General features: G+C 44.3%; 1 protein-coding gene across 5 annotated transcripts in view; it reads right to left on the reverse strand.

The window, feature by feature from the left end:
* The window catches only part of ESR2 (estrogen receptor 2), a 67,858-nt gene extending 66,362 nt beyond the window's left edge, over positions 1-1,496 (reverse strand). Inside the window, exon 1 of one of the 5 annotated variants that reach the window (XM_072762581.1) lies at positions 1,299-1,496. The gene's annotated coding sequence lies outside the window, so the exon portion shown is untranslated. Of the gene's footprint in view, positions 1-741; positions 871-1,034 lie in introns of those variants that run through there. The other 4 variants (XM_072762583.1, XM_072762582.1, XM_026000536.2 and 1 more) reach the window with 4 other exon arrangements.
* Positions 1,497-15,126: the final 13,630 nt, after the last annotated feature.

Below are 15,126 nucleotides of genomic sequence, written 5' to 3' on the forward strand. Positions count from 1 at the left end.
CCAAAGCACAAAGCTGCTTTTTTAAAAAGCTAGTAAAATTGAGTCAACCTGGTTTTCCTAAATAGAAATTCACTCAAACCCAAATTTTTTTTTACAAAAAATATTATCCCCTTGACTTAATTTTAGGCTTCCGAAATGAATCAGGCACGAATGGTAACACAAAGGGACAAGAGAAGAGCAGCTGGGTTCCTCTTCAGCAAATTAAACAGACCAGATCTTAGATCTTGCTCAGTTCACCCAGGACAGAAGCAAATCTGTTTTTTATATCACTGAGCAGTGGCACTTAATACATTTAAAACACCGGTCAGCTGCTTGATCCACGTACACCTTCCCAGGCCCACAAAACTCAAGCATGAAGTCCTCGTTCAACTTTCCCACGCTCATTTCACCCTTTTTCGGGAAATCCATAGGGGGAAAGAAGAAAGAAAGAAAGAAAAAATAAGAAAAGAAAGAAAAAGAAAAGGAAAGAAAGAAAGAAAAAATCTAGAGTTTTTTTTCTTTCAAAAAGACACTATCAATCCGGAGTCTACAGGCACAAACTAATTAACTAAATTAACTTGCCAGCGTCTTGAGTGAAAATACTTAGAGCGTGAAATTTCTGTTTCCTACAGTTTTCAAGACAAGTGGTTTCGGGCGGAGGCGGGGGTCTGTTATTGTTCTCAACGTTGCTGCTTTCGCATCCTCGGCTTTCAAACAGAAGAGCACACAAGGCACACCTCGAGCCGGCCGAGGGGCCCTTACCTCGCAGGTGCGCGGCGGCCAGGGGTCTCCGTCACGCGGGCACCGGCCTCTCCCCGAGCAGCCGCCCGCCGCGGGCCCCGCGGCCCCAGGGCCGGAGAGCGCGCCCACCGCGCGGTGCGGAGCTGGCGCGGAGCTGGCGCGGAGCTGGCGCGGAGCTGGCGCGGAGCTGGCGCGGAGCTGGCGCGGAGCTGGCGCGGAGCTGGATCGTGGATCGCCGCCCGCCGCCCGCCGCCCGCCCCCGCGGTCCGCCCCCGCGCTCCCCCTCCGCGCTCCCGCCGCCCCCTCCCACCCACCGCAAGTTTCCCCGGCGGTCCCCGCCCCCTCGGCGCTTCGGGCCGCCTGGCAGCAGCGGCGCGAGGGGCGCGAACCGAGTTTCAACAGGTCCAGGAGCCGGAGACGCTGCAAAGCTCACCAACGACCTAACGAGGAGCCTCTCCTCCCTTTTAAAGACCCGGGGGCGGGGGAGAAAGCCTCCAAGAGCCCACGTGACCACCGAGCCGGCTGCCCAGAAATCTCGGGAGGACGCGGACTCCCCGTGTCTCGCCGTCCACACTCACCTGGGCGGAGGGAGAAGCCCGGGGAGCGAGGCACTCCAGGCGCCCTTCCCGCCGTCTTGGGTTTGGGAGGTCTGGGGCGGGGCCTGAGAATGCGCATTTCCAACCAGGTTCAGGACGAAGCCCAAACGGATGCTGCCCGGTGGGGGGGCCACACTTTGAAGATTCACGTCCCTAGACCGTGACCCACGTGGGTCTGACAGTGGATGATGCTTCGGGGTCATTTAAATACAGAAGTCTGACTTTTTTTTTTTTTAAGATTTTATTTATTCATGAGAGACACAGAGAGAGAGAGAGAGAGAGAGAGAGAGAGAGGCAGAGACACAGGCAGAGGGAGAAGCAGGCTCCGTGCAGGGAGCCCGATGTGGGACTCGATCCCGGGACCCCAGGATCCCGCCCTGAGCGGAAGGCAGAGGCTCAACCACGGAAGGTGCCCCCAGAAATCTGACTCTTAAGAATCCAGTGGTGAAACTAGAGAGGCTTTGGGTTTTCTCAGTCCCGGGTCCAAGGGCAGGTTCGTGCCCCTGGAGAGGCCAAGCCACGGGGCCGTGGAGGTAGATGGCGGGTGCGGGTTCTGAGCGGCCGGCTGGGGAGGCCTTTCGCCTTAGAGCAAGGAGCCCAGGAACCTCCTCACTCACCGCTGCCAAAAGAGGCAGCTGGGGGGACATCTGCCTCTGCCGCCGGCGGCGCCCCTCTTCCCTCCGCAGGGCCTCCGTGGAGCTCCCTGCAGGCCTGAGCCCCCTGGTGGCAGCTCCAGTCCCCCAGGTCTGCGGAGTCCCCAAGCTCTCCTCGCCCACCCTGCAGCACAGCCCACAGCCTGAGGACTTTCCCTAGTCATTAAGAAGCACCTGGCGTTAGGGCAGCCACTGGTGGCGAAAATCCAACGGTAAGTTACATATGTCCCATAAGCCATTCTGAGACCCCAGTGCCACATTTGTGTCTAATTAATCATCAAACTATCCATACACGTGGCATAAGGGACGTGGTTCTTGATCTGGTTGTGACTCCAGATCTCTGAAAAAAGAAGACCAAGAGGGCATCTGGAGGGAAACTTACAATGCCTGCCTCAAGTGTTGGGGTTTAGCCAAAAATGGCCCAAGCCGACTCTAGTGTGCTCTGGGTTTAGGAGAGTGAGGTCCACAGGTAGTGAAAGCAGGCTCCAAATGTGGAGAGCCACCCACTTTATAAACAGTGGATAGATACAATCTCTATTCCCCCACGCCCTCAATTTTCATTAAAGCAGGGACTCCTGGATTCTCTCAGGTTGTAAGGCAGGGTTTCCTGATCCTGGAGGCAGAGAAGTTAGTTTGAACAGGAGGGTGTGCGGCTGACCAGCTTCACCTGTGTAAGACTATAGAGACAAGATGCTTTGCCAATCTCGGCTGTCCTTGTTCCCTCTCTCGGGTGTCCCTGAATAGTACCCAGTGCCCACAGGCTCCTTCCTCCTTTGCACCAAATAAAATTTTAAGTGATGGTTTTAAAATATCAGTTCTATTTGGAAGTACTTGCTTGTTAACAAGATACATCTGGACAAGAAATTATTATGAAGGAACTTCAGTCTTGAGCCACTAGGCAGGCCAAGATAATGTGAGGGTGAAGAAAGCTGACAAATGTCAAGTATCTACATTGTGCCAGGGAGTGTGCAAAGTGCTTGCACCACATCCCATTTAATCGACATGGGAGCTCTGTGAACTGGTAATGTTAACCCTCTTCAGATGAGGGAACTGTGGCTCGCAGAGTTTATATCAACTACCTAGAGCCACACATAGTAAGGAAGGAGCCAGTAGCAGCAAGGCTTTCTTTGACAGCTACCACTTATTAAGCATTTAGCCATGCCCTACCTGTCTGCCTGTTATCTCATTTTATATGCAATAGGTCTAGGAGGGAAATTCTATTATTAAGTATCCCCATTTTACCATTGAAAAAATGGCCAGTCTGTGGCTAAGACTTGAAACCAGGTAGAAGCCCAAGACTCTGTTCTCCTCCATACTAGGACTTCAATCAATTGGAAATGAAGATGGCTTGAATCAGGACACTAGATCTCCCAAGGACGAGCCCTGTCTCAAAATCCCAGAACTAGAGCTCTGTGCTCGCTGTGACTCTTCCTTCAGAAGGCGTTCCACTCATGAGAACAGCATGTTCTCTTTTTAAAGACCCTCAAACACCCACAGAAGTGGTTTGTTACACAAGGAAACCTCACTGCAGGAAATATTAAACAAAGAGAATGAATGGTGGTGAGTACGTTTCCTTCTGACTCATCCTGTGGATGGAGAAAGATAATGGGACCTTAGGGATGGAAGCTTTGCCTGTTTCTTTTTATTAAAGATTTTATTTATTTATTCATGAGAGGATACATAGAGAGAGAGGCACAGACTTAGGCAGAGGGAGAAGCAGGCTCCATGTAGGGAGCCCGATGTGAGACTCACCCAGACATTCCTACTTTGCCTGGTTTAATGCAATGAGTAGGGAAGGTGATTGTTCCAAAAGTAAGAAGGGATTTTTGAGACAGTTAATACCAAAGAATAGACTGAAAAGCATTCTGAAATCTAGTGTTAAGGAACATGCCTCTGTTAGAAGATCCCAATCTCATGTGCACCTCACTGACCTCCCTTAGGAAGCACCTACATGGTATGACATCAAAAGGCCTTCCTCTTCCCAAATATTCTATAACAGGGATTAAAGTCCTCCCCATTCAGTCATCAGTTGGGATTGAAGCATTGGATTGTTAAAGTTCAATCATGTTACATATGATGAGTAATATTAATTTGCTAGCATTTATGATTACACTAATGAGATGAGCTTGCAAGATGAGCTAAGTGCCACCTGGGAAAGAAAGCAAAGGAGGTTGGCATAGGACAGGTCCATTCTGCTGTAGGAGGAAAGAAAGGCTCTCCCTCTGGGTGCACCTTCCTTAATTTTTCAGTCCGCCCCTTTTCTGTCTAGTGAAGTCTTACCCAACCCAAAGCCTAGGTGAAGACTGAGATAGCCCAGCGGCATGTGCACACTGCACCCCACATACAGCATTTACCCTGCCTGTCCACACCCCCTGCACCGTGTATGGTATACATCTCGTATCTCTAGCTTCCCTCACTGAAGGATAGCACCCATAGCACCCACCTAGTTCCACCCAGGCATTCAACAAGTACCTGTGGAAGGCTCCAACTTGGAAAGATCAGAAAGAAAGGGGAAAGATTTCTGGTGGTAAAGAACCTACTAAAAGGCAAAACAAAACTTTGTTGAAGGCAAGAAAGCAAAAACTGATGAGGAGGGGAGATAGGATGGCTTTGGATTGGTGCTCTTTCTCTTCTGAGCCTGAGGCCAAGAGGGAGGACTTAAGTCCTGGGATGCTCGTAACTGCTCCAGAGGATAATAGGATCAGGCTCTTTCTTCATGATGTGTAAGTATAAATTGGTCTGTTTTAAGAGGATCTGAGACATGTAACCCTAAACTTACCGAATTACTAAGAGAAAAGAGAAAGATCGGCTGCACCTGCCACCGTACCTCTATTTGGAGGTGATGAATTGGAAGGTGGGATTACTAATGAGATGTGCCAGGCTATTTCAGCTGCCCATGAATAGGGTTTATAAGATAAATTTTGGTATTTGAAAATTGAATTTGGGTAGAGCTTTTTAGGATCATGTCTTTTGTGGAAATAAAAATGAACAGAACATTTATGTACCTTTCCAACACAGGCATTACAGGAGGCAGGCTTCCCAAGACTGGCTCATTCTTATTTACTGTAATCCTCATAACTTCCCTTTGGCTGTCCCTGCTTTATGGATGGGGAAACAGAGCCTTAGAGAGATGAAATTTCTTTTGCAAGGTCACCCATGTGCATGTGGCAGAGTGAAAGCTCCAGCCCAGTTTTCTACCTATCTGTGAATCCCCTGCTTTCTCCGCTGTTATAACTGTGATGTTTGTCTTACTTGTGTAAACTGAGGCGTATTTGTCCTGCACAGCCTGGGTATTGCTGAATGAAATCTTGACAAGCTCAGGCATGACCATCCATGTGCACATCTATATAACTTTATTCTTTACTGACCTGGGTTTGACTGGAACGCTTGGTAAGGTGGCCAAGGACATAAGCAGCAAGGTAGACCTAACCTGGTATCTAAGTGCCCAGACTACAGAACAAGGTTACTCTGACCTGCAGTTGAAATGAACCAGTTAGGCAACTAGCATGTATAGACAACTCCTTATAACTCACGCTCAACTGTCTCAGTGTTGGTCTTTGACATTTGCAAACATACAGGTAAATAAGCTTTTGTTCTAGCTACTGCTCCTTGAAGGCACTCAAATTCCACACAAATCTCTTGCATAATTTGTTCCTAATTTCTATCCATTTGAAATCAAACAACACGAAGAATATATGTTCCTGTCCTGAGCTCCAACTCTGATTGAAGCAATTCTCTCTTGACTACCAAAGAAACTCACCCCCAGAGGTCACTGGCAGGATGTGAACACCCTGTTGAGAAAGAAAATGTTAAAGAACTATTAGAAATGGTGGTAAATTGTAATATACAATTTCACAAATGACTCCAATGCAATTCTGGAAATGCAGCTTCTTTACTTCTTCTGGCACTGAATAAAATAATATTAATAACAGGTCAGACAGTGTAATAGCCCCAGATATGAGGTCAGAAAGAAAATCGGGTATATAGACAGAAATGGCTTACAAGGCTACAGATTCTAATAAGACTGTCTGCTTCCATGGAGTTGAAAATTCAAAAAAATTGAAGTTTTTTCTACTTCTCATAAATGTATTTGACATTTTCAAGTTCTTTGTTCGTATCATGGAAAGTTACTAGAAATGCCTCATATTGCCAAATAACACTCTATTGATGTACACTGCATTAATGGCTTTCATAAGAATATAGACCCCATCTTTTGTGAACAGAGAGAGGGTGGTTCCTTCACATATGTCATTGCTTGATCTGATGAGTCTGACCAGAGAGAGGAATAGTCTTTTCCATGATTCAATCTCCCCTGTTGCTGGGAATTACAGCCAGGAAATAAACTTCTCCAAGCTGTGTATATAGCTCCTGAGAGGTCGCCAATGTTGTCCAATGTACTAGTATCCCTGCAGTCTCCCCTCTTTTGTCTTCTTTTTATGTCTGTACTTTTTTTTTCTGTCTGTCCAGGCAGTTTGCTCACTAATCTTTTCTTCCTGGTTCTGCCCACCTCAGGCCAGATGCTTCCTCCACCTGCTCCCATCCACCATCTTCTTCCATCCAACAGCCACAAGTTACAAAGAGAATTCTTATTCTAGGGTGACATTAGCTTTTACAATTAACACAGCAGGCACACGGCCATGTCATACTTTGTTTTCACACCATCTCTGTGATAGTGATTTGATCCCCATTTTGCACATAAGGAAACTTAAGTGAGTTCACTAGATTTACACTTAGAGGAATCCTAGTCATCTGATGCATTTTGTAGAGCCATACCTGCCTCTCTGAAGGAATTCATTTCCTGTATTCCTAGCACTGGGGGTGAGGGGTGGGGGTGTGGGGGGTGGTCTCTAAGCAGCTGCCATGTTGCTACTGCTACTATCTTTGGGCTTGTGTCACTTGACCCAACCCCTTCCCCTTGCCCTTCCCATTTTATCTCAATCTGAAATACAATTCAAGGGAGAAAGTCATTGACAACTTTTTTGAGGGAGAGAGAGTGCATGCAAGGGGTGGGGGAGAAAACCCTAAGTAGGCTCCATGCTCAGTGTGGGGCTCGATCTGATGACCCTGAGATCATGACCTGAGCCAAAATCAACAGTCAGATGCTTAAACGACTGAGCCACCGAGGCGTCCCTCATTGACAACTTCTTTAGTTATTTTTGCTTTAAAGTTATTCTGACACTCGATATTACATTTATTCTTTCATAAAACACTCTTCTTTGGAACTACTTCTTGCCCTCCTGCATTTATCTCTTTGTGAGAATGCCCTCTCAATGCTGAAAAACAGTAATGCCTGAAGTGCTTACCTAAGACACAGGAGAACATGAAGGTGTTTTCTCAGATGAGGAGAGGAGGAGATGACATTCAATGAGCAACTGCTTGTAAACACTTTATCTGCACTTAATCCTTTATCTGCATTTAGTCCCCAAAACAATCTCACAAGGGAGGTACTATTTATGTGCTCACCTAGCCATGAGAAGACTAAGGCTCAGAAAGCTAAAGTAATTTGCCCCATATCACCCAACAAGTAAGAGCAGAGGGTCCCTACCAGCTGTTTCACAGCAATACCCATTCTCCGTAAACCCCCCTCCTGAAGGCTTGGGGGGAAGGCCAATGCCTAAGAAATGACCTACAGTACCTGCTACAAAGGATCAGAGACAAGTGAATGGGAGAGATGGAGAGTTTTGTGGACATTCAGAGAATTTCTTACACGTTTGGGATCCTCTTAGAAATTAACCCTCAGACTCATTTCTTGAGCTGACTAAATTTCAGACATGGAAGGTACCCATCTCCCAGGCGGGCCTCTGAATTTTGCAGTTACCCAGGCCCATACTTGTGTGTGCCACTCGGCATCCATCATTCTTCCCCTCTGGCTCCTAGAAGCTACTCAGGACTTCTACAGAGAAAATGGAGAACTCACAGGCACCACAGCAGTCAGGCCAGAAGAGCCCACAGCAGAATGGAGCCTAGGCTTGGAGTCTGACCTGGGTTTTCAGCACCCAGCCACCTAGCAGATGTACACCCTTGAACACTCTTCTGGCCTCTTTGGACTTCTGTAAAATAAGAGCACAAGAATGTACTGCATGAGATGGTTGTGAAGATGAGCTATAACCTGCCTGACACCTGGCAGATTCTTGGTACGGGATGGCTTTAGAAAAATCCAGCAGTCCTTGGAACAATGGGCTTCACAGGTGTAGAAGGCCTAGGAGGAGGCAAAGGAGGAGGCCTGGGGGAGGGGATTTTGTGGTTAGAGAGGTTGGGGCTCCTAGAATGGGGGAAGGAGTACAGAATTAAATGCCCTGTCTGAAGTTCATCTTAGCCATAGAGCTCTGCATACATCTCTTCAGGCAGGCCCAATTGTGAAGTGAGTAAGAAGAGATCCACTGACATACAACCCACTTGTAAGACTGATTTAAAGCAGTTTTATTCCACATTCCTGGATCATGAGGCACCTTAGTCACTTGTTTAAAATATAGATTCCCAGGCCTCTCCTCCCAGGCAGACTCTGAACTAGGAGCTCTGGGGCAGGTCCTTGAAATGCGCATTTTCCACAACCCATTGGGTGATTTTATCATCAGGGCAATTAGGAAAACATTGCTGTGAAATGTTCAAACTGCTTAGATGTCCACTATATAATAGAATCTGTGTAAGGGGTGATTTGTCACCCCTGTGTTACAGGAAAGGTAACTAGGACCCCACAAAACTCAGTAATGTGCCAAAATCTGTTCACACTGGCTCAGGAGAGCCGATTGTTAAATCAAGGAATTTGCAATTCATTGTTAAACCAATCATAGCTTGAAATCTGTCCCAGTAAGTAGTTACACTACACATTTCTCTTGGCCTTGGCCAGAGAAGAGCTTAAGGGTGCTGTTTCCTTCAGAGCACAGGACATTGATTGATGTGAACACTTCTCAGCTATTTTTGGTTCGTGGCTCATTCTAAATACTATATTGTCCTTTTCTATAGGGAATCCATAAGTACTACATGCAGAACAGGACTGTTTTGTTTTGTTTTTTTTTCTTTAAAGAACAGGTGTACTAACATACCACCTAGCAAAAGTAATAAGTCTTGCTGTTAGTAACTGAGCCAAGTTTACCTGTGTCCTTACTACTGGTCTCGGTACTTGGGTCCAGACATTTTCTCCTCCTGCAATTAACATCCTTTATCACCTCTAGAACTTCCAGTCCTAGATAGATTTATTAAGGGCTCAAATTCTACAAAGGACCACCTTTGGTTGGTTCAGATTTTCCAATTAGAGGATCTAAGCATTGGCTTTACACAACAGGGTCATGTCTCCCTCTAATGGATGATAAAGAGTAAGACAAGTAAGATTTCTGTTGTTGAATCAGAAGACTGTATAATTAATCTCTATTGTGTATAACATGTGTCACATGTGTTGAAACAATATGTAGTAATTTATTCAGCTAATTTCCAAGGGCAGCACAAAAATGTCCTTTTGTTTTCATTTACTCACTATTTCATTCTTTCAATATTTATCATTTACTTAAATATGTGTCAGATGTTGAGGTATAAACCTATGAATGGATACCATGCAAAGGCAAAAAAAGAATGAGAAAACTCATGATATGAAAGATTGCCAAGATGTATAATATTGATTAGAGGTCTCTGGGTGACTCAGGAAGTTAAGCGTCCACCTTTGGCTTAGGTCATGATCCCAAGGTCCTGGGATTGAGCCCTGCGTCATGCTCCAAGCTCAGTGGGGAGTCTGCTCAAGTATTCTCTCTTTCTGTATCTGCTCCTCCCCCCACATGCTCTCACTCACTCTCTGGAATAAATAAGTCTTAAAAAAAAATAAAATAAGGACCTCCTAGGTGGCTCAGTCGATTAAGTATCTGCCTTTAGCTCAGGTCATGATACCAGCATCCTGGGATCAAGCTCTGCATCCGGCTCCTTGCTCAGTGGGAAGCCTACTTCTCTCTGCCTCCCACTCTCCCTGCTTGAGCTCTCACTCTGTATGTGTCAAATAAATATCTTTATTTATTTTTTTAATTTTATTTATTTATTCATGAGAGACACACAAAGAGAGAGAGGCAGAGATACAAGCAGAGAGAGAAGCAGGTTCCATGCAGGGAGCCCGACATGGGAGTCAATCCCAGGACTCCAGGGTCATACCCTGGGCCGAAGGCTCAACCACTCAACGCCACCCAGGCGTCCCTATATCTTTTTTAAAAGAATATAAAAAATAATAAAATAATCTAAAAATAAAAATAAATAAATAATAAAAGAATTTAAAAATAAAATGCTAAAAAATATCATTTGTTTAAAAGGAAGGATAAAGAATACACATATACAAGTCACATAAAATATCTCCAGAAATAAAAAAACAAAAACAAAAACAACAAACTATTAATGCTAAATGGTTTCCTCCTAGAAAGAGAAGAAAATCTGCAAAACAGAGGTAAGAGAAAGTTTTCACTATATTCCTTTTATGTTTTTTAATTTATTTTTTAATTTAAATTCAATTTGCCAACATACAGTATAATACCCAGTGCTCATCCCATCAAGTGCCCTCCTCTTTTTATATTTTTAATTGTGAACCATGTCGATATAGGAAAGACATTAGGGTTCGAAGCCAACAGCCAAGGAAGAATTCTTGAAATAACCTTAGTGCAAAAAGGAGGTTTTATTAAAGTACAGAGACAGATCTGTGGGCAGAAGGAGCTGCACTTCCTGCCCAGGAGTGGCTCATTATATACTTTCAAGTTGAGAGGAGATCAGTGAAGACCACAAGTCTCTAAGGAATTTTGGAAGCAAAGTTTCCAGGACCTTGAGGGGGCTAGCTATTGTTAGGAAAGTGTTATTTATTACTGTCTAATAAAACCTGGGTCATGAGACCTTTCAGTATATTAGTGGGTGGGTCATATGCTTGGGGGATGATTGCCAACATGTATCATGTGGGGTAGAGATAAAGGAGTTTCTTTTTTTTTTTAAAGATTTTATGTATTCATTCATGAGAGACACAGAGAGAGAGGCAGAGACATAGGCAGAGGGAGAAGCAGGCTCCAAGCAGGGAGCCTGATGTGGGACTCGATCCCAGGACTCCTGGATCATGCCCTGGGCTGAAAGCAGGGGCTCAACCGCTGAGCCACCTAGGCATCTCGAGATAAAGGAATTCCTAAAGGAATTTTTATAGGTTAAAGGAGACTTACAGAATCCTGGGGGTCAGCCAAGATGGCCTTTTGCCCTTAGCAAAGTATTCACATCCAGGCAGCTGAGTTCCTAGAGAAATGTCATTCTATTTCAAGGACTTGTGGATGGGCTGTAGATAGTAAGGAAATTTAATATTTTTTCCTCTGCCTTAGTTTCCCACATCACATGTGAAGGTATTTCCTAAACAAAAATAAACATTGGAAATTAGTAAAGCAGAAGTGAATGAGGCAGGGCCTGAGTTCAGTTACTTGGGAGGAAATTTATATACACATAGAATAACTGTGTATAGAAGCATGCAGAGTGCTAGTGAGCACCGGAAGAAACACTTAATCTAACTGGGTGGGGAGAGGACCTGGAGGCAGGAAAGTTCCTTAGGAGGTCAGGTCAGGGAGGACCTTCTATGCCAAGCTAAAGAGCTTTCATCTTATTCTGTAGGCAACAAGCCACTCAAAGACTTTAACAGGAAAGGAACAAGTAGATTCCATTTTAAAGGATCATTCCTGAAAGGAGAGCCCAAAATGGTGAAGGAGTAGGAGACCTTAGTTTTGTCTGGTCGCAGGAATTCAACTAGATAGCTATCAAATCATTCTGAGCACCTGTGAACTCAACCAGAGATCAAAGAATAGTTGCAACTCTACAAATAGAAAAGCCACTTGGAGAAGTGAATGCAAGGTGATCTATGGGAAGATAAACCTCAGGGGGAGAGAGCCTCTGTCAGCTGGCTACCAGAAAGTGACAGAGTGGTGGAGCGCAAAATCTGAACTTTTAGAAGTCAACTCTGGTAAGGGACTCCCTGCCTGAATGGTGCTCAGGTGATGAAGGGGGAGTGGAATCCTAGGTGTGCCAGTGTAGTGTCAGGATCCTCAGGGTTGCAGGAAGACCCGGGGTGCCTGAGTCCAGCAGAGTTCCCAGGCATCAGAGCGGGGAACCCAGCTGCAGTCAGTGAGCCCAGGAGTGGGGTCTCAGCTCAGGAGTTGCCATAAACCACGAATAGCAGCACCATCGGGCAAGTGCCCGAGCATGTCACAGGAGTTTCCAGGATTTGGAGACTCAAATCCGGTCTCATACCTGAGACAGAAAGGTTGGTCCCAGGCTGGGTGAGCACAGAATGTGGAGGGAGACCAGGCAGACAGGAAGGATTGGCTGCTTTTCCCTAAGGGTGTACTGAGGAGTGAGGCCCCGAGCTTTTGTCTCTGAGACTGGAGATTGGGAGGCCGCCATTTTCATCTTCATCCTCTAAAGCTAGGCAGAAAGCCTTCAGAGAACAAAAGCCACAAAGAGCAACCTGGAGCAGATTAGTTAGCCCGGCCCCAAGGCGAGAGCAGTGCGATTCCATCCCATCCCCAGCAAAGACACAGGAGAATCAAGGCAACAGGCTCCTCCCCCAGAAGATCAACAAGAACATGGGCTAAGACCAAGTTTACCCATTATTGAGAACTGCAAAACTCCAGCACTAGGGGAATATGGCATATAGGATTCATGGTTTTTCTCCCACAATTCTTTAGTCTTTCAATTTTAATTTTTTCTCTTTCCTTTTTCAACCAATTTATTTTATCAACTCATTTTTTTAAGATTTTATTTATTCATGAGAGACACAGAGAGGGAGACACAGACACACAGGCAAAGGGAGAAGCAGGCTGCATGCAGGGAGCCCAATATGGGACTCTATCCTGGGTCTCCAGGATCACGCCCTGAGCCAAAGGCAGATGCTCAACTGCTGAGCCACCCAGGTGTCCTCAACTCATTTCCTAAGTCTTTTAATTTTCAGTTTTACAGTTACATTCTATCCTTTCATTGTATTTAATTTTATTTTTTGTACCTATATGTTTTTCTTTATAATTTTGGGATCGAGTTTTCTAACAAATGGACCAAAATACACACAGAATCCAGTGTATTGCTCTGTTCTGTTCACCTGTCTGATTATATTCTTGTTTCTCTGGGGTCATTGTTGCCATTTTAGTATTTTGTTCACTCATTCATCTATCCTTCTCTGTACAGAATGACAAAACAGAAAAACCACAAAAAAGAGAACAAGAGGCAGTACTGACGGCCAGAGACCTAATCAGTACAGACATAAGTAAGATGTCAGAACCAGAGTTCAGAATAATGATTATAAAGATACTAGCTAGGCTTGGAAAAAGCATAGAAGACACTAGAGAATCCCTTTCTAGAGAAATTAAAAGAACTAAAATCAAGTCAAAATCAAAAAGGCTATTAATGAGACACAGTAAAATGGAGACTGACTGCTAGGATAAATGAGGCAGAAGAGAAATTTAGTGATATAGAAGACTAAATGATGGAGAATAAAGAAGTCACAGAAAAAGAGAGATAAACAGCTACTGGATCACAAGGAGATAATATGAGAGATAAGTCGTACCATAAAGAATAATTATGGATCCCGGAATCCATAATTATTAGAATCCCTTAGAATAATTGGGATCCCAGAAGAAAAGGAAAGACGGGGAGGTGGGTGATAGAAGGTATATTGGAGCAAATTATAGTGGACAAGTTCCCTAATCTGGGGAAGGAAACAGGCAGTCAAGTCCAGGAGGCACAGAGAACCCCCCTAAAAATCAATAAAAATAGGGCAACACCTCAACATAAAATAGTGAAACTTGCAAATCTCAGAGACAAAGAGAAAATCATGAAAGCTGCTTAAGACAAGAGGTCTGCAACCTACAGGAGTAGAAACATTAGACTAGCTGCAGATCTATCCGCAGAGACCTGGCAGGGCAGAAAGGACTGATGTGATATATTCAGGGTGCTAAATGAGAAAAATATGCAGCCAAGAATACTTTATCCAGTAAGAATGTCATTCAAAATAGAAGGAGAGATAAAAAGCTTCCAGGACAAACAGAAACTAGAAGAATTTGTGATCACTAAACCAGCCCTGCAAGAAATAGTAAAGGGGGGTCTTTAAGCAAAGAGAGAGACCAAAAGTAATATAGAAAGGAACAGAGACAAAATACAGCAACAGTGATTTTACAGGTAATCTAGTGGCACTAAATTCATATCTTTCAATAGTTACTCTGAATATAAATGGGCTAAATGCCCCAATCAAAAGACATGGGGTATTATGTTAGATAAAAAAGCAAGACCCATTGATATGCTGTCTGCAAGAGACTCATTTAAGACCCAAAGACACTTCCAGATTGAAAGTGAGGTGATGGAAAACCATTTATCATGCTAATGGACATCAAAAGAAAGTTGGATACCAATCCTTCTATCAGGCAAATTAGCTAAATTAAAGGGTCTATTCAACAAGAAGATTTAACAATTGTTAATATTTATGCCCCTAACATGGGAGCAGCCAATTATATAAGTCAATAGCAAAATTAAAGAAACACATTGATAATAATACAATAATAGTAGGAGACTTTAACACCCCACTCACTGCAATGGACAGATCATCTAAGCAGAATATCAAGAGGGCAACAAGGGCTTTGAATGACACACTGGACCACATGGACTTCACAGATATAGTCAGAGCATGCCATTCTAAAGCAACAGACTACACATTCTTCCTGAGTGCACATGGAACGTTCTCCAGAATAGATCATACACTGGTCACAAATCAGGTCTCCACTGGTACCAAAAGATTGGTGGATCATTCTCTACATATTTTCAGACCACAATGCTTTGAAACTGGAACTCAGTCACAAGAGGAAATTGGAAAGAATTCAAATTTATGGAGGCTATAGAGCATCCTACTAAAGAATGAATAGTTCAACCAGGAAATTAAAGAAGAATTTTTAAAAATTCATAGAAACAAATGAAAATGAAAACACAACTGTTCAAAACTTTTGGGAGCAGCAAAGACGATACTAAGAGGGAAGTATATAGCAACACAAGCCTTTCTCAAGAAATAAGAAAGGCCTCAAATACACAACCTAATCTTACACCTAAAGGAGCTGTAGAAAGAACAGCAAAGAAAGCCTAAACCCAGCAGAGTAAGGGGATTAATAAAGATTAGAGCAGGAATCAATGAA

The sequence above is a fragment of the Vulpes vulpes genome, chromosome 6 (assembly GCF_048418805.1).
Source record: "Vulpes vulpes isolate BD-2025 chromosome 6, VulVul3, whole genome shotgun sequence".
Taxonomy (NCBI): Eukaryota; Metazoa; Chordata; class Mammalia; order Carnivora; family Canidae; genus Vulpes; species Vulpes vulpes.